The 20,035-nt window shown below is 39.8% G+C and overlaps 1 protein-coding gene and 1 long non-coding RNA gene across 3 annotated transcripts in view; both read right to left on the bottom strand.

Moving 5' to 3' along the window:
• Nucleotides 1-20,035, bottom strand: part of SPTBN1 (spectrin beta, non-erythrocytic 1) — a 180,130-nt gene that overhangs the window by 106,077 nt on the left and 54,018 nt on the right. The gene's annotated exons all lie outside the window — the stretch shown is intronic.
• On the bottom strand, nt 876-17,302 carry LOC118605083. Its single transcript, XR_004951888.1, has 2 exons — nt 11,971-17,302; nt 876-11,935 (listed from the first exon to the last, which is right to left on the bottom strand). It is a non-coding gene; the product is annotated as an uncharacterized LOC118605083 (long non-coding RNA).

Here is a 20,035-nt window from a genome sequence, read left to right as displayed (position 1 = left end):
CTGCCTGCCTTCAAGAAGCATCGAGATTTCCAGGGATTATTCTAGCCACGACTGACTGACAACGTCAGCAATGGAATCAAAGCAACTGAAGCCTGAGTAACATCATCCACCATCCATGTGATGCCAGAAAGGTAAAACCAAGACCCTGTGGTTATGTGTGGACAGCACAAATTAGAAGTGCTGCGATGTGGTGGAAAGACCCAAGTCCAGAGCCAGGTACCCAGGCCCATCCCAATTCCTGAGTGCCACCAAGAAGCCAAATAATTGCATGCATGTCTGACTTTCCCGAGGCCTAGCAATTCTCACCTATAAATCCAACAGATTGGAATAGACAGTCATAAAAAAAATTCCTTCTGGTTCTAAATGTATGAGTGATTTGGATTTCTCCCTCTTGAACACTATTGTTATAGTCCCAATTATCATCGATCTCTACATAAACTGAATGGCCATAACAACATCGTCACATTATTCCAGCATTTTGTAGCTTAGAAAATGCTCTCACTTACATTTTCTCAAATGACCTACCCTGTGAGGTAGGTATTATGTCCCCTTTGCAGACAAGGCAACTGAAGTTCAGAGATCTAGTGTCTTGCTCACGGCCCCACAGTTGCTGAATGGCACAGCCTGTACCCCAAACCAATCAAGTCTAGTGCTATTTCTCCTGTGTACTCAGAGTATAATATCAGCTTACTAATGGTTTCTAAGCTTTTCAGAAAAACCATAAAACTTGATAAGTGATTCAAGACAAACCTAAAACTCAAGCAAGCCTCTACAACATGGTCAGGCACAGTTTTTGCAAGTTCACGCAAAAGATACTACTTTGAGGATTCTCTTGTTGTGAATGGGCTTCACATTGTCTTGTATGATTTGGTTTGATATATTTTCTCATATTTGGTGGACGTGTACACTAAGATTCATTATGATTTAGCATGTAACATGTGAATGGAAACACTAGAGGGGTGGGATTAAGACTCTGTTCTAAAAGGCTTTATGTAGTCTGATAGGTTAAAAGGGGTGGGAGGTGGGGGGAGAAAGAGAGAGAGAGAGAAGAGAAAGGGGGGAAAAAAGACGAATGCTTTTCCTGTATTACAGCAGGCTTGAAAGGGTAAACTATGCGATGTCCACTTCCTGAAGATCTAAACGTTAACAAGACTGAAAATGTCTGGGAGAGGATGACCAAATACTAAAATATGATGGGATTTGTACACATTCAGGGACTTGAAAAACCAACCCCAGATCTGGGAAAGAAGTGGTGGGAACAGGGAGAGACAGGAAAACAAAACGGTTTCACATATAAACTGTTGTGCCAAATTCTTTGCCATTCTCTACTGCTGTTTCCAGATCTTAGCACTATCCCAGCAGCTATGATCAGTAATTTTTAAACTTCTCAGAGAAGCAATTTCAAAAACTAAATCTACCCCACCTTGGGACATCTCTTCACCAAAGAGGCTACCAGGTGAAGGATGCTGTGGGTCTCATGTGGAATCACTGACTTCAGGCTGGGAACCAGAGTGCTCACCTCTTTAGGTTTCTGGACAAAGACAGTTTGGAATGGCAGGACCATTCCTCCGCCCAAGAAGTACATGCAAACCCATTCCCTTCTCTTTAACTCACCCCATTATGCACTAGGAAAGGCACACTTGAAATCATATTTTATAGACAGAGAAGCAGTAATACCTCAGAGAGAGCAAGAACACAATACTCACTTTAGAACAAGCCCATGTTTTTAGAAAGGCCAATTTTTGTTTGAGGTGGGGCTATCAGATTTGACACAGACTTAAAATAACTAGGAGAAAAATTAAAAAGAAGGCTAAAGGTATTTTTCCATCTGCAGCAACTGCTATCTCTGTTCCTTGGAGGATATGATTTTCTCTTTCTCCTTATACATTCACACACTTCCCACAAAATTATACAGTTATATGGCTGAATATAAAATATCCGGGCAAATCTAATTTCCATTCACACCCCTTTCCTGCTTCTGGTTCAGACACAGCAAAATTAAATACAAAGCACTGATATCTCTGCTGCGGAGAAAAATGGCAAGTTACACTTAGGTAACCAGCATCCAAGGTCCTGGGGAAGGAATGTCGTTTTCTACCCCAGGCAAACCTTACCCCTGTATTCTTATTTGTCTGTTATCTACACCAACAAAGTTTCCCTGTATGGACAAAAGTATGCTCCAGTCTGGAGGCCCCACCTTTGGCAAACAGGTGTTGCTATGCCTGTGAATGTAACACCAGCCAGAGCCAAGACTGGGCTCCTCCACTGCAGGTAGAGTAGTTCAAAAGAAAAGAACATCTGAGGAATGCAGGTGGAGCCAGGCCTGCTCTTGCCCAGGATTTCTGGTTCTGCTTCCCACCTCTAAGAGGGAGGGAAAAGGCCGACACACACAGAGAGGTGTTCAGAGGCATCAGGCCTGAGTTTTGTAAGCAAGTAGATGGGACAGTGAGAAGATGGTTCTTCCTGGTAGCAGCACAGCTGATGGGAAAGAAACAGGAAAAGAAATACAAATCTATTCTTCATGAAAATAGGCCTTTGGACCCCGCCCTCAGGTATTCCTACTCGTTACCTTCTCTGGGAGCTTAATATAGACTGGCTGTGATGAGAAAAGTTGAAAAGAGTAGGTTGTACAGGCACATGGAGAGGGAAGGGGAGTGAAGGAGGGAGTGGAGGGATGCGAACCTCATCATCAGGACACGGGCCCCATACCTTCTGGTCTACAGAGAGCAAAAGTCAACCCATGCAACATGTTCTCTGCCCCGCCCATCAGAGCGACCCACGATGCTGTAAGAAGTGACTTCTCTACAGGCACTTTCAACCTACTTGAGGAAATAGGACACGCACGCGCGCGCGTGCACACACACACACACACGCATGAACACACACATACAAAGATGGGTAGCATGTAACAAATGTGCTTAGTGAAAGTTATAGTTTCAGTAAGTACCATTCTGAATGGATCAACAACAGCATTTCTCTACTTGGCTGAAAAAAGAACAGAGCAGAGCAGGGTTTCTTCCACACCAGTGCTCTCTGTTGCTATGCCACATTACCTGCAATTTTAATGTAACTTCTAACTAAATCCCTGCCAACATGTACCATGCTAACATGAGAGCATAGATTATTCTATTTATTAATTGGGGGTAGAGAGTATTATTTCTTGCTCTTTAAAAAACAGGTCCTGATCACCCACTTGCAGAGCTATGGAACAATGCATGCAGCCCTGGCTTGTTAAAATGTGAAATATTTTAAGAGTGCAGTCACTTCTTCCTCCTTAGCACCTGAGCTTCTGCTGATCTCCCAGTGAGATAGCAGAGCCTCCTTCCCACAGGACTTTGCTAGGCAGCCACTCACTGGGCACAGGCCCTGAATAATTCATGGTCAGCCTGGTCACTCAGGAGCGCCAAGGCCCGCCAGCTGCCATTAAATGGAAGGCAGGCTCCAGGCCTACTGTAAAAGAATTAAATACTATCAACTATGTCTAAGACCTTTTTTACAAAAAAACAGACAATCTTTTCCTCTTTTTTTTTTTTTTTTTGTCCTCCTCCTTTTCAAACAGGAATTTTCCCACTAGACCAAAGTATTACTGACTTACTCCAAGGAGGACGAGTTTGAAGTACACAGATGAGGTGGGGAGAAGTGAGGTCCACATACAAGTGCATGGTCAGGATGTCATTCCACCACTCGGGGTGAGATGACACTGTGCCTGACACAAGGTAGATGCTCAATAACTGTCAGTCATTATCCCTTCCTCCTACCTGTCTTTTTGCTCCAGCCGAACTTTTCCCATCTCCAAGCCTCTACTTTTGGTGCTCCCCTCTCTTGGGTCTAAAGTCCACCTATCTTTTAAGCCCACCTCAAAACTTCCCTCTTCCAGGAAGGCTTCCCAGATTATCCCAGCTGGGATGACTGCTCCTTCTCAGAAACTCTATATCAGCATGCTGTCAGCCCCCCTTGTCTGGCACCTATCATGCTTTGCCTTAGAGTATTGCTTATCTCTTCTTGTGCACCAGTCTTATCTATCTAATTAAAATAATGAAAAGTGCACCAGTTACGAACTCAAGAGAAGTAAACTATGGACTCCAGTCTCAGCTTTTGACAATGACTGGCCTTATGACCCTGAGCCAGTCCCTTGGCCTTTCCAGTGTTCTCCCTAAAAACCAACAGGTCTAAAATAGAGTCTCTTAAGATCCTCTGGATATAATGCTCTTGGAAACATATCACTTATCTGTTTTAGGGCAGATGCAAACCTTACGTAACCTTCACTCTACACCCCCTAACCCACTATCCGCTAAGAAACAGTTGTTCCAAAGCCATTTAACCATTTCAGAAGCCTGAACACAGCAAAAGCTCTGTGAGGGAGCTGGCGCCACATGGTGAACTGCAGTGCCTACTCCACTTAATGTAACACCCCTTAGTCCATACCTCAATCCTTCACAATAAGAACCAGTACTGCTAACAGGTGTCAAGAAGGTCCTTTTCAAAATTCATCTACCTTAGCCAACCAGCTCATTTACAGACAAGAAAAATGAGGCATAGAGCGGCATGCCCAGTGATACAATATAAGTCACTGCATACCACAAACTAGAAAGCAGGCCTTCTGAATTCCTGCTGCCTCTCTCCTTTCTAGAGCAAACCTGAAGGTAGAGGAAGCTGAGGATAAAGGAAGTGACATTCATTCCTTCTGTCTCTGTCAATGACCTGGGCCCAGGGCTCAAAATCAGAAAAAGCACATTCCCATCCCTTCTCCCGCCTCACCTTCCAGCATCTAATACCATGCTGGAACCGACAGGTGTGTATAAGTGGCAGATGATCCATATTTTTCCATGTTTTATGATGTCCAACTTGTACCAGGTACAGAGAATGAGGACATAGACTATGGTACTGGAAGCTTCGATTTCATCCTCTCAGCCCAGCACAGAACCAAACACATAGTCAGTCCCGATTAATTCTCATTCAAAGATCCTTTCTCAGTTTTCTGTATTGGGCTTTTCTTCATTATTCTTATGATATTCTGAGGCAGTTTATTCAGGGGCATCTTAAGAAAACATACAGCAAATAGATTTATTCATAACTGAAATTTTAATGACAAGTAAAGAATGAAGTGAGATCAGAGAGAAACTAAGAAGCTTTTATCTAAAACATGCCATGCTCACCTATAACCATCTCTCCATTTACCTTTTCATAACAATTTCTATTACTCTTTTAATTACCATCTACCAGGAAAAACATGAATTGTGATCATGATGATGACTTCTATCCACTACAGCTTATTTTAATAACATAATAAAAGCTGTAGTAAAAGATGGGGAGAAACTGGAACCTGTTGGTGGGAATGTAAAATGGTGCAACTGCTGTGAAATACAGTATGATGGCTTCTTGAAAAATTAAAACTAGAATTATATATGATCTAGTGATCCCGTTTCTGGGTATATATCCAAAAGAATTGAAAGGAGGATCTCAAATAAATATTTGCACGCTCTTTGTTCACCAAAGCATTGTCACAACAGTAAAAAGGAAGAAGCAACCCAGATGTTCACTGATAAATGAATGGATAAAGAAAATGTGGTATGTACACACAATGGAACATTACTCAGCCTTAAAAAAAATAAGGAAGTCTTATCGCATGCTACAACATGGATGCAGCTTGAGGACACTATGTTAAGTCATTACAAGGACATTTTATGAAATGTTAGTCCCCAAAAGATAAGTACTGCATGTTTCCGCTTATATGAGGTATCCAGAAGAGTCAAACTCATAGAAACAGAAAGTAGAAAGGTGGTTGCCAGAAGCTGGGGGGAGGGGAATTGGAGAGTTAGTTGTTCCATACATATAGTTTCAGTTTTGCAGGAGGAAAAAGTTCCAGAGATCTGCTACATAACAATACTTATGACTATAAAGCTCAAATAGAATGTTCTCAAATACTTTGGATCGATACAAGGATCCCTCTACCTATCTATCTTCAATCTTTAAAGGAAAAAAAAAAAACTTCAAGGAATCCTGCCAACTCTCATCTTCACAACAAAAGGCCTAATAAATTAGGCGTTGTCTTCAAATTGTCTCCAAGCTTCACATCTGTATATAGTGCTATAGAGAAACCTCCATTTACCACAAGAGTTACCACTAGGGTCAGGCCTGTGATCTCTACAATGCCAACCTTCATGAAATTGTTCAAAAACTTTTCCAGTCACCATCTTTAGATAGGGTCCCCAAAACACAAAAGTAATCAATTGGTAGTTTAGGAACAGTCAATAATAACACATCATAGTTAAGCGGGCATGTACTCACATGATTTGAGTGTGTGTGTGTGTGTGTGTGTGTGCGCGCATACACTGACCCCCCTGCACACAGGATCACCTTGGCTGATATTAAATAGACAGGTGTTCTGTATTCCTAAGGTTTTGTGATGTTCCACCACCAACTATACTGAAAGATTTACACTTGCCCAGCCAGCTAAAGAATATTGGTATCCTATCAATGTGGACATATACACGGTTTTCTGTTAAGAATCATTTTAGATCAATAGGGCTCAGGAAACAATAGACTAGGTTCTTACTGATTAAAAACTCTGTCCTTCCATTCTTCCTATTAAAGATTATGGAAGGGCAAATGGCAAAAATCATTACACAGGAAAAAAAAGCCTGTAATCTGAAGTGGTTATAATCAAAGTCTTGTTAATACTCTCCAAGAGCCTGCATTTCTGATTCATCAAACAAAAAGTTAACAAGAAAAAGTCAACAAGAGCCTAGGACTTGAGTCAGTCACATGGCATTTATTATTTCCTGGAGAAGGACAAAGGTTGCTATCTTCCCTATACCCACACACAGTTCGAGTCTCTTTGTGCACACAGAAACCACCAGTAAAAGAGGCCAAACTCACCTTGGTAACCACAGGAAGGCAGCCTGCTAACTCCTCGGGAGTGCACATAGAACTAGAGGCCTAAAGGCACTTACTATCTAACCAGCCCACTTCCTCGTTTTTTGAATGATGAAAACCAAGGCTGAGAGGAGCTAGGTGATTTCTCTAAAGTCTCAACTAGCCAAGCCCAGCAGCACCTAGATCTCCTGACTATAGTAACAGTACTGATAGTGGCCTCCTATCTGAAGCCACTTTTGTAAATGCCATAAAAAAGCTTTCTGACCCAAGAAACATTTTCCCTAGACTTCAATGTTCAGCTGCTGGCTTTTCCCTAACAAGAGTAGTAATAGAATAGCAGACACGTTAAATGAAATATTCAGCTATGACTGTCACTTGGTGGGGTCTTAGGACACCTTCCTTATTTAATTTCACCCTTTCTTAATTAAAAACATAACCCTTTTCAAAAAATTTTTTTCAAGTTTTTGTACAACCTACCAACAGTCACAGCTAGCTATATTTTATATCTCCATTTCTTATAATTCTTTTATTATATTATTTAACTCAAGTAAATATTTGACCCTTTTTTTATGTAGGTCAACAGGCCTCTCTTTTTAAACTAGTCACCCTTCTCTTGTGCTTGACAGTCAAAAACAAAACGAATACCGTAAAATATCTGATTCTTACTCTCAGCTTTTCCCTGTTGAACATAGGTAATGTCTGGCTCTAGTGCGAAAGGTTTTAATAAGCTCAGTCATCATTGACGTCATCAAATGAGTATTCATGTCTCAAAACCAAAAACTTGGCCCTAATTTATGTTCCTCCAACAGTTCTAATCTTCCAAGTTCCCCGGTATCTCAAAGTCTTATTCATAATTCTCTAATATGAAGTAATTGTAGGGGGAGATATAAGATTATTTTCCTCCATTAATTAAAGGGCATTCAGAGGCCTACAAATACTTATGTGAAGGACAGCAATTTCCAAGAGAGTTAGAAAAGGCAGGTCAAAAATAGGCATTAGAGGCTTTGAACCACCCTGGAACGCAGGAGCCTCTGATTTATAGTACCACTAAGGCATGCAGACTGGGACAAACAACGCAATTCAGAAAATCTCAGGTTGAAATCTGTAAAATGTGTGTAATACCCCCTACCAAAGACAGCTCCTAATATGATAGTAATATTTTTATAATCTTCTCCCAGATGAAAGTGATACACAAATTTTAAGTATTAAAAATAATCCCCCTGAAAATCTAGTACTATTTCTTCTTTATTATCCCCCAATACCAAACTACAGCTGTCTCAACAAAGAGGAAGAGAGCACTAAAGCTAAATAACCCCCATGAAGAACCAGCCTCTTCCCGTAGAGTCAGCCTAGTTGACTTGGATTTTCTATGCTGAGCACGGCCCCCTCCCTCCAAGGATTACAGGTCTCCCGCTCTCATCTCCATCTCTCTCTCTCTCTCTCTCTCTCCAATCTTGCAGGGGGCGGGGGGTGGGGGGGGTGGGCGAGAATAATTTCTCAACTTCTACTCTAAGAAAAGTTTAAAAATATTTGTATTGCACTTTCCCCCTAAATCATCTCTCAATCAATGGTTAGGGTTATAATCATTTTAATGTGAACTGAGTACAAACTTCAAACTGGTAAATGCAGTAACAGGAGGTGAAAATGCAAAGAACCTACTATTTCTTTAAAATTAAAAAAGTAAAAGTCTGTTTTGGTGCTTTTCTTGACCTCCGGAAGAAGGCCTGAGAGCCATAAATACCCTTTAAACACGATAGCAAACAAACCATGGGTCACCACTGTCTTTAGGCCATAAGAACATGTGACTTTTGAATGGTCCTGCTTTTCCACCTTGATTTCTAATCTTCCCGCCTTGCATTAATGTAATATTTCTCAGTATGGAAGGCCTCCTTGCAGGAGAGGAGGGGAGCTCTCTCTTCAGAAGATTTATTTTCATAATAGAATGTTATAATTAACACCTCACACAGAGGCCTACTGTGTCCACACACTGAGCTAGGCACCTTCTACATCATTTTAAGCTCTCACAACAATCCCACAAGGTAGAAATGATAATTCTCAGCCTACAGAAGTAACTTGCCCACTAATTTACAGCTGGTTATGTAGCAGAGCAGAGATTTACTCTCAGACCCCAGGCATCTAAAGCCATTCTTCCTATCTCAGCATCAGCCCTGAGATGGGCAGTCCTGGATGTCTGAACCAGGAACATCCGGGAGCTCAGGCCCCAACTTGCATGTGCACAGGCAGGCTGAGAGCGCCTTAGGGCCCATACAGTTTCCAAAGGCTGGAGAGAATACTGACAAATATGAACTATGGAAAATGTGGCATAATCCTGAAAACTGGAGGTCATGTGATAGAGCCAAAAAAAAAAAAAAAATTCTAAACAGTGGTCTGCCTTGTAGATTCATGACCAAATTGCACCCCCACGACCCTCATCTACCTCAAGTACAGGGACCCAAAAGAAAAACTTGACATGAGGCTTAATATAACCAAAACCAAACTCATGCTCCTCCCTTCTGGCTTTCTAGTACTCTCCACAGCTCACTGGAGAGCAAGTCCTGAGGATTCCAATTCAGCAGTTTAGGTCCTTGCTCTCTCAAGCCCTTTGCCACCTCCTCAGATTCAGGGCCTCCTCCTTGTCTCTTCCCTGGAAAATCATGACCATCTTCAAAAATGGCTTCCCTCTCTCTAGCCATTCTCCTCAGTGTTCCCAGCAGGCTCCTATGGAGACTCAAGTCGGATCCTACCATTCCCTGAACCCATACCAGTGGTTCTCAGGTTAAGTCACTAGGGGCCTCGGGAGTTCCAGGGACAGAAATTGAGGGTAGGCCACTCCGGTCCATCAAGGTGATTTGGAGTTTGCCATTTTACATACTGAAGTAACAAATAAAATTCTATTTGAAAATTAAAATTCTCCTATGCTAAATGTTGAAAATCACTGTCCAAAAAGATAAGGACTAAATTCCTTGGTATGACATTCAAGGCCCTACTTGTCCACTCCTACAGTTCCACCTTAAGCTCCTTCTGCACCCTGCACATGGCTCCCTAAGAGACCCGGGCACCATCATGCCATTAACAGCACCGTTTGCTTAGCCTAAAATTCCATTCCATCTACTACCATTACTTCTCTTCTGTGAAGCTATAAATCTTTTCTGCTGACCACAGACTTGTTTCCATCTAATCACCTATTTCTGTATTTCCAACTCTATAATCATAGTGCCTGAAGAATAGTAGGTGCTCAATAAACATGTCACTCGTTCATTCACTAATAAATGGATGAAGCAAAAAAAAAGTCACATATGACCTTTCATATATTTGATAAATGTCAAATCACATAATTATGATTCACAGAGCTTAAAAATAGGGACTACTTAGAAGTACTTTTAAATGTACCTGCTAACAAAGAGTTTTCCAACACCATTAGTTATTAAATTCAATTTATGGATCAATATCAGCATTTAAAAAAATGGAACAGAATAGAAAATATCAGGGCATCTCATGTACTACAAGTGAACACTATTTTGTGAAATTTTAATGCTATGTATACACACATAAATATCCTACATATGTACTCAGTTGCCATGGAAACTATTTCTTACCAACACTGTGCTCAAAATTTTTCTTTTCAAAATCATAATTCAGTTATAGATTAGATCAACATGATTCAGTTTTTTAAATATTAGAAACTTCATTCTCCATGATAAAAGTTACTTCAGGCAATAATGGTGTTGGGTGTGCCAAGTGAAATGGTTCCCAGATGTGAGGGAGTTTAACACACACACACACACACACACACACACACACACGGGCACGTTTTAGGATTATGGCTGATTAAATGCACAAAGAAAGCCACACAAGCACACCTGTTAATTCAGTGCCAGGGTTTTGGGTTTCGAAGTAGTATCAAATGTGTCCTCCAACCTTGCCTCCCTTCCATCCCGTATTTCTCAAGGCAGTCTTGAATACCTCTACATTATTTACAAGCATTCCTACTAACGCTGGCCTTCCTTCAAATGCTAGGAGACAATTCCATGGATGGTGTGTTCAGTGCACAAGCTGGAAGCGTACACTAATCCCCTGTCAAGCGAGCAGGTCCAAGTATTAACATTTTGTGTTTTCATAGTAGAGACATATACAGAACTAAGAGATTTGGTCTGTAAATTTATTTCTCCAAACTCAGTATATAAAACAGTTTTGGCACTATCAATACACGGAACTGTCAAAGTTCTATTACTGGCTAGAGAAAAAGGTGAAAATTGACCTCCAGACCAAGATGGCTAAAGTATATGGCTCTCAACGTGGGGGCTCTGTAGATTTAGGAAGTTACTAGATTGTTTCTGTTGGTGTTAACCATATAAGGCTTAATTTATGTATCAGTTAAGACAACAACAATGACAACAGCACTCTAGTCTATTCCTATCCTAGCCTGAGGGACAGATGAATGGCCTTTAGAGTTATCACAGGAAAATGGAAGTATTCTAGGAACCATATACTACAATTACAGCATTTCGTTCCCTGTCATGGTTGGCCACCACATTCACCAAATTCTCTATCCATAAAGTCACAAAAAAAGGATTCCAGGAGGAAAACTGTACCTAGCATTTATAAATTTGTAATGAACCATTAAATTATCAAATGCCAAATGCAGGCATCTGCTCCAGGCTAAAGATGACACATAGGAAAACAAAGGAAGGCTGCAGGCTGACCTCTTTAGAGATGCCCCATTCCCTCAAAAGTGCCTACAGGATCAGGAAACATAGAAGGCTAAGAGGGAAGAGGTCTAGAAACACTGAAGAGACCTGAGGGAATGGGCAATTAAAGAGATCTTTAGCTTTAGCTCTTTCCAACAAAAAGGGTAAAACCCTAGGAGCAGACAATACAGCACAAAAAGGGCAGGGGCCAAACAGAGAGCATTGTGTAAAGGCTGTGTAAAGTAAGTTCCATCCCCACTATAATCGTTTGCACCAGCTTACAATGTCCCAATATACAAAAGCATCTCCATAAAGTTAATATTATAACAGTGAGATCAGATCCTGCAGGAATGAAAACCTAAGAGTTTAACCTCTTCCCAGGGAGAGAGGTTAAACTCATTCTAACAATCAGCCGGTCTTTCTTATGTTTATTACTAGAGGAAAAAAGTGTTTTCAATAATATATAGAGAAAATAACTCAAAATATATGCATCGGACTTTTAAAAGGAATTACCTTTAGGGATGGGGATGGGTTTGGGGAAGGGAAAACATTCACTGTCCACTATTGCAGGATTTTTTTCTTTTTCTAGAATGCATCGCGTTGTAATACACAATGTAAAAGTATCTAACTGCATTCAGACTTACATGGGCGCTGTAGGGAATGCTCAAAGAAATATTACTCCTTGTGACTGTCTTCAAGTAGTTTAGCTGTCAGCTAGAGGGAGAATATGGATATACCCACTTCGAGCACTCACTGGAAACTAATAAGATTCAGGGAGTAGGGTACAGAATAACAAAGGCTAAATAAGTTTCTTGAAAAGGTCAGTGGAGACCACACAGGCAAGATGGCTCCATGGAGTAGCTGGGGGCTCTGACTGGAGACAGTGGGGAGAGCCTGGGTTTCCTGAAGACTTACAGGGCGATCCCGTGGGTAACATGTAATGCTGGGAGGGCCTGGGGTTCTGGCCAAGGGTACAGAGTCTCCCTGTCTCCAGTCCATCTGTTTCTTAAAATGCCTACAGACACAATCATGTGACAAATAAAATGCAATTCACATACATATTCAAGAAATCTCAGGAGTCTAAAGAAATTTAAACCTGTGTGGCAAAATTTTTATCAGCCTCACACAATAACATGTGCCCGTCACCCAATTATGTCACGCCTTAGAGTTCTGAAATTCACAGCTATGCAAGAAAGAGGTCAAAACTTAGAGCTCAGCAAATTCCCTTGATGATTACCTAATTGTGGAAAATGGACATGTTTATCAATAAGAGAATGAAAAAGCTAAGATTTGGATTTGGGATAAGTATTGGCATACTTATATATCCATTCATTGCTTGTTTTACACACACAATCTGTGTCCCAAAAATAGATTACATGTGAGTAAAGCATATGCTAATATGGTGCTTACCTCATTATACTGCTAAAAAATTTGGAATGATACTGTTACTGGGTGCCCATAATACTCTACAAATGGTGCCGGTCCTTGAGGCCCCAAGAAGAAGGAATGGGACAAACTGTTTTCAAGGCATGAAATCATCATGCAAAATTGATCAGTTAATAACTTAGGTGTAAACTAAAGCATCTTATTAGAGGCATATTCGAAAGATTGAAATGCTAACGTTTGTTTATCTTTGTTAACTTTATTTTTTTCAAAGATCTCAAAGGAAACTATACATTATTGAATGCTTTTTTTTAAAGGAAACAATTAGTCAACAGTGAACATCACCTTGCATTTTATAAAACAGTTTTATGTCTTAATTAAGAACATCTTCTATCTGAAAACATGTTGCAAACATTTGATATTACTTATTGTCATCTGCCCAGCACCTACCCCTTTATCGGGAACAGCTCCATGAGGCTCCAGGAAGAGCTGCCATGTTCTTACATCCCTCCATACTCCACATCACAGTTCACTGATTCAGGTGTAGCCCCCATCTAAAGCCTAGTAAATTACAGCCTCTCTATCAAACACCCCCATGTTTACAAATGGAACTTGAAAAATGGGGAAAGTGATGGACAGCAAACTCCAGGGGGAAGATGGTAACCATATTTCCTGTCATCTGGAAGACCATCTAGAGAGGCAGAGACAAAAGCAAGAAATTGAGAGAGAGAAAGCCTTAATTTCTGTTGTTCCAGGCCTGTCTGCACCCTGCCTTTTCCTCACATTGGCTGTTTAGCTCTTCCCTTGATCAGACAAGATACCCCATTATCTTTCCCCAAAAGTCCTAATATGCAGTACCTTCCTCCACCATGCCAGAATTCTGCATTAGAAATGCCAACCACAGCCTCCAAATGCCAGCCAGATGCCCTCTAAGCCCTAGGTGGATGGGGCTGGTATGTTTTTTACACACAGCTGTCTGCTCTTCACCAGTGTTGTGAATACCTCTTCTAAAAGTAATTATTTGTATGTATCTAGTCATTCATAACCTGATATAAAAAGATTATCTGGGCAAATCATAGCCTCATCTCCAAGCTCAACCTCACAGAAATTTGAACTAGAGAAAACCAGGATATTGAGTCATTTAGCAATGAGGTCAAAAGAGAAAAGATTGTCAGGACGTAGCGTTCAAATTACAGTACACCAAAGCCATGTGTGAGCTGAGTTATGAGGGGACAGATACTATTACTCTGCAGAGGGCCAAAGAATGAGGCTCATGGCCTATCTGAAAGGTGGTGAATGGCCCCCAGCCCTACAGCAGCCTCAGTCATTAATGGATTTCTGGATCTCATGCTCTTGAAGCTTTGCAATAACTCTCCACCTTTCCTCCCCTACTCTACCACACACGTATCTTTTTTTTTTAATTCAGATAACTCAAGTGAAGCTCTGTTCTTGACAACCAAAAAGGACTAACCAAAATAATTTTGAATGCAGGATTCTTTTCAGAGAAGCCAATCAGCAGACACAGACCAAATGCTTGTTACTCAGACCTCTCCCACCTGATTACTAGTTAATGTGGTTATGTCAAAACTACTGACTAATATATAGTTTAATAATCAAAACCATCTTCTCTAACTATCTTGGTGTCAAAAATCAAAACGTATTTTAGTATCTACTTAGCATCAATTTTCTCTACAAATTAGAAAATTAACTTGAATGTATCATTGAAATGGTAGTTAAATAAAACCTCAGATATCTAAATTGCATTGTTAATATAAAATCGATTTTGACATTTTCAATTTGTTCTTCCCATATGACATGTTTCATTTTTAAAGTATATAGGATGTTATAAATGCCCTGTATATAAATTATGTTTTTCTGTACCTCTTCCTATGATGGTACCTGCTCACAGGTCTATGTTGGTAAAAAGTTGGCAAAAGAGTTAAATTGTGTAAGTAAATTTAATAAAAGCAACAAATATGACCATGTAAGATTCCGAATACCCACCAGTAGGGTACTTTCAGATGCCCACAACAGGTCTGCCACCTGTTTCCAGGAAACTGCCAAATAGAAATCACACTATTATGATGTTGAGTAGCTTGCACAAAATGTTTTTTCTGTTCTTTTTCACAAATCTCCCAGTATTACTTACATAAGAGAGCAAAGGAAGAAATGACGTACCAATGTAAGCTACGACATGAACTTTGAAAACATTTTGCTAAGCGAAAGAATAAGTCACAAAAAGCATGAAATGGAATCAGTACATGAAATGTCCAGAATAGAAGGTAGATCACTGTTGCCCAGGGCTAGCAGGAGGTAAAAATGGAGGTGACAGCTAATAAGTATGGGATTTCTTTTGGAGATGATAAAAATGTTCTAGAATTAGTTGTGATTGTTTGTACAACTCTGAGTATATTAACCCCTGAACTGTATACTTTATGGGGTACATTTTATGGTGTGTGAATTATATCTCAATAAAGCTGATACTTAAGAGACAATTTGGGGGCGGGGGAGAGAGACACACAGACACACACGCGCGCACGCACACGCACACGCACACACAGAGAGAGCACCAAGATAAGCATAAGAGAGGAGAAAATCATAAAATTTTACTCTTTTGCTTACCCAGGCAATCCCCAGCAAAACAGAGGATATTCCCTAAGTTCCATTATAAACATCTGAGACTCTCAGAAAAATGGTGGTTGGAGTCCCTCAAAAGAGACTGACTTAAGGAAAATATTCTGGTCAGGCAGGAAAAGGCATTAAAGACAAAGGCCAAGGGTGAAGTAAGAGATGAATAAGGGAATGAAGATCAAGAGAAATTCCCTGAGGTGACTGAGGAATGAGAACTTGGGCTCTAGAAGACTGAGGGGCAGGAATGGGGGTGAGTTAGGAAGAGAGAATATAGTATGGTTAAGAGAGTTAATAAAGGAGAGGAATAGCAGCCTTGTTTTCCCAGCCAGGACTGTTCGCCTCATGTGCTATAAGATTTAGGCCATTGCAGAGGTGAGGACAGAATCTGAGGAACAGTAGCAGGAATCCAACCTAATTTCAAAAGTGGGGAGGGGTAAGGAGTACCCCGGCAGCAGTAAGCTGAAAGGGAGGAGATGGAAACCTGAGGAAACAGTAACCCAAAAATGAAAGAAAACATCCCAGCATTCCTATGGTCAGAGAACTACTGAAGCCACATGTGTACGGAAAATAAACCGAGGGTATAATCTGGGACTGCATTTAATGACCTAAACAGACTTTCTCCTCAGTAGCTTTCATCAACTTCTTTGATATGAAATGCTCTTTCAGATTCAGATTTCACGAATAATGGGTGGTATATTTACTATGTGCTATGGACTGTGGCCCTCTCACAAATAATCCCAAATAATGAATCATTTAGGGAAACAGTCTCAAGAGTGGATGAGGAAAATAATGGGTAACTATGAAATTCCTGTTGATCCTGACTATTAAAATCCATTCCATCATGCAAGAAGCCTTTCCCTTGGGGCATCTGACCAGGGCTATGGGTATGGGAATAAGGAAAGCTCTAGCTTATTTTTCAAGGAATGAGTCCAAGTTTCAGGTAGTGTATCACTTTGAGAAGCCAAACACAGACTTTCTGTTTTAATGAGAGGGGGCCTCAGAGATCTGCAGCCTAGTCTCTATTTTGCTGCAGAGGAAACTAAAGCAGCTGTGGTTCAAGGCCCAGTCTCTCTCTCTCCAAGTTCCAAAGTCTCTACATTACTCAACTCATCCTTTTAAAACGAATTTGGTTTATTTCCTCTTGAGATCAATCGTTTTCTCTAAATTACTAGGGCACTAATTACCTACACTACATTCTTGGCACTTACACAAGCTTAGCTAATGTTTCATGTAAATAGGTTTTATCTTCCTATTTTAGACAATTCCGGACTATGTTTTATAGCTCTCTTTACATATTCAAAAGCTGGCTCTGTACTTTTACTAGAAAAAAGTAAAAGTAAAATATTATATACATATATTCATTTTAAATTAATATTCAATTTAAATACCATGGGAAAGTATCTAAGTAAAACCATCATGCTATAGGAGATTATAAAAAATATAAAGCCAGTATCTAGACCAACTAATTAAAAACTCATGATGGCAGGTAGGAAAGACATTAAGACTTCTCTCTCAAAAAAAAAAAAAAAAAGGTAAACTTAAAAATCTTTTATGGTTTTAAACTAAATACCCTCCATCTATGTGCACGTCTATCCATTTGGGATTAAGTAAATAATTTAAGCACATAATTTCAATGATAGCTGGAAATTTGCAGTCACCTGGGAGAAAGTGATGGCATGTTTTACTCTAATTCTCAGTCCCTGGGCCTGAATATTTTTATCCATAACTGTCTCCACTAATTTTAATTAGCATTAGAGAGCTAATTTAGGCCTAGAGTAATTTGTAATTTTCCACCCTTCTGGAGTGAGGGGGGGGAGGTGCACTTAATCATCTCCACCTGGTGAAGGATCCACCCAGACGGGATGTTGTGAGGCCAGGGATTACGGGAAGAATGTGTGTTCTCCCTGCCAGGAGACGGCACTATACTCAATTTGAGCAGAATATTACGCCTTCTTAGGTGTCAAGATATCAAAACATAAACTGTGACCTGCTTACTGAGGAAAAGAAAGATTACTATTTTAAAAGAAAGATAAAGAGTTGATTCACTTAGGTAGGAATACTCAAGGGTAACAGCATTTGAATATTAAGTGAGGACACTTAGGTCATGTCCCAGGAAAGTGTTTCTCAAAGTATATTGTAGGCATTAAGAATGGAGATTCCTGTGCTCCCTCCCACAGTAGGAGGCTGGGGGGACCTTGGAATATGCATTTTTAAACAAATGTGGTACAGGGTCTTCTGTAGCCAAAAACAGTGCTTGAGGAGGATGCAAAGTTTTTCAGCTGAAAGAGCAACGTTATAGATGTTGTAGAGTATCTTTGTTGCTACCTTGCATCCACTTGATAAAAGTTTAGCATTGGAAAGCACAAAAAGGAGAAGTGTTTGTTTTTAAAATAATAATTCAGTTGATGTATTATCCCTCTTCAAAACTGAAATTCACATTTAGCCAAGTGGCCAACTACTAACTGCTTCATTAATAGACCCAAGACCAAATACTTGATGGGTATTTTAAGGCTCACATTTATTTGGCAGGATCTATAAAGTTTTAGCCAATAGAAATGTCTATGTGAAAGCAATTGAGTTTCACTGTCCCAATCGGTAGCCATTGGGCACATGCAACTACTATGCGAAATGTGGGTAGTAAAATACAAAATGGATTTCAAAGACTTAGTATAAAAGATGGAAAACATCTCATTAATAATTTTTTACACTGATTATGTGGTGACAGCATAATATTTTACATAATTGATTAATTGAAATATCTTACTTAGAAAACAAAATTACATGTGGCTAGTGTTACATTTCTTTTGGAAAGCACTGATCTAAATATTTAAAATAAATCACTACTTTAGCTAATTTAAAAGCGTCACCAAAATTCTTGGTCACTCAAATAAATGACTACGTTTAAAAGGAGTCTGGCCTATACATACAGCCAATAATAATTCTTTACACATGTAATGTAAAAGAAACAATTAGGTGCTTTTATCTCATCTTCCTATGGCTATCAGCTGTCTTTGAGTTCCCCATTACCATGTAAACTCAGCCAATTTCTTCTGCATGTCCATAGCTTAGCAGAAAGGCTCTTGCCCAAAATTTTATCTCATAAATGTTGAGTGACAACTCTCAGAGTAATCTCTGTTTAAATTCGTCTCTTTTTTAATGCTCATTCATATGAAAGCTTTTTCCTGCCACCTTTATATGCCTTTATTTTTTGGGAAAAAAATTAATCTAAACTTCTCAATGTAACATTGGACGTTAAGATGTTTCCTCCTAATTACAAAATAGCTCGGATTTTCTTTCAGGAAAAAATTCAAATACAGGTAAGAAAAAAGGAAAGTCATTCAGAAATAAACAGTGAATATTTTGGTATATATCCTCCCAATTTTTTAAATTCACTGTTTGAGTATTGATATAAGGTATTAACTATAATTACTTTATCAATATTTTCACACTTAATGTTGTACTTCTTAGAAGACTACTTTTCCTGCTTCCCCTAATTTGTGTTGATTCCATAAAATATAACCTACAACCATAATCACCTATCACTTGTAAAATAAAAACAAAAACATTTAGTATTTACATTTCTTAAAAGATTCAAGTTTTATGTTTCATTTCAAATAAAATGCTGGTTTCCCAGAAGTCTGGCTTATTCTGAATTACTTTCCTTCTCACCACGTGTTCCACACTACTGAGGTAATTTGGTCAGAGGTCAGGAATGTGTGTATGCCATCATGGGATGTGGGAAATCATTTACAGAATGCATCAAAATCACTTCACAGCTCTCTGCCTCCAGGCTAAATCAGCATGCCATAATCTCTTTGCTATACAACATGATGGATCAATGTTCTCATCTTCCTTCTGAACTGTAAATGGTAGAACATTCAATTTTAGGCATAAGTATATATCTTACCAGCTTTGTATATGTAAAATTTTTGAACATGTGGCTACTGTCAATAATAATTTTAATTATTTTCTAAAACATGCCTAAGTCTTGAACTTTTACAAGCTGAAGATTTGAGAGACTCGCTCTTCACCCAACTTGTGTGAGGAAAATGCTTTCTGAAGAAGCTTTTCTTAACTTTGAGAAAAAGTTTCTGTTTTCAAATTCCACTACTAGGAGAGGCTCTAGGTAGACCAGGCGTCCCCAACCCTCCCCCACCAAATGTATTTGCAGCCACTCCCCAACGTCACCACCTCAGCTCCACCCCAGATCATCAGGCATTAGATTCTCATAAGAGCACCGGTCCCTGGTGCCAGAAAAGTTGGGGATGCCTAGAGACTATGAAGACGGGAGAGCTCAGTTCCCTATGCTTCCACTTGGTGTTTCTCTCTGATGTTTCTAACTACTGAGGAGCAGGAGGGGTGATGAGTGACTGAGATATGAGTCAGATTTTCAAGCAAAATTAAGGAGAATGGAATGATTCAAAGCTCACTGGGCAATGGACATGAACCAGCTCCAG

The sequence above is a fragment of the Rousettus aegyptiacus genome, unplaced genomic scaffold (assembly GCF_014176215.1).
Source record: "Rousettus aegyptiacus isolate mRouAeg1 unplaced genomic scaffold, mRouAeg1.p scaffold_m13_p_7, whole genome shotgun sequence".
Taxonomy (NCBI): domain Eukaryota; kingdom Metazoa; phylum Chordata; class Mammalia; order Chiroptera; family Pteropodidae; genus Rousettus; species Rousettus aegyptiacus.
Note: the sequence above shows the minus strand (reverse complement) of the source record. Positions and strands in the feature narration are given on the sequence as shown.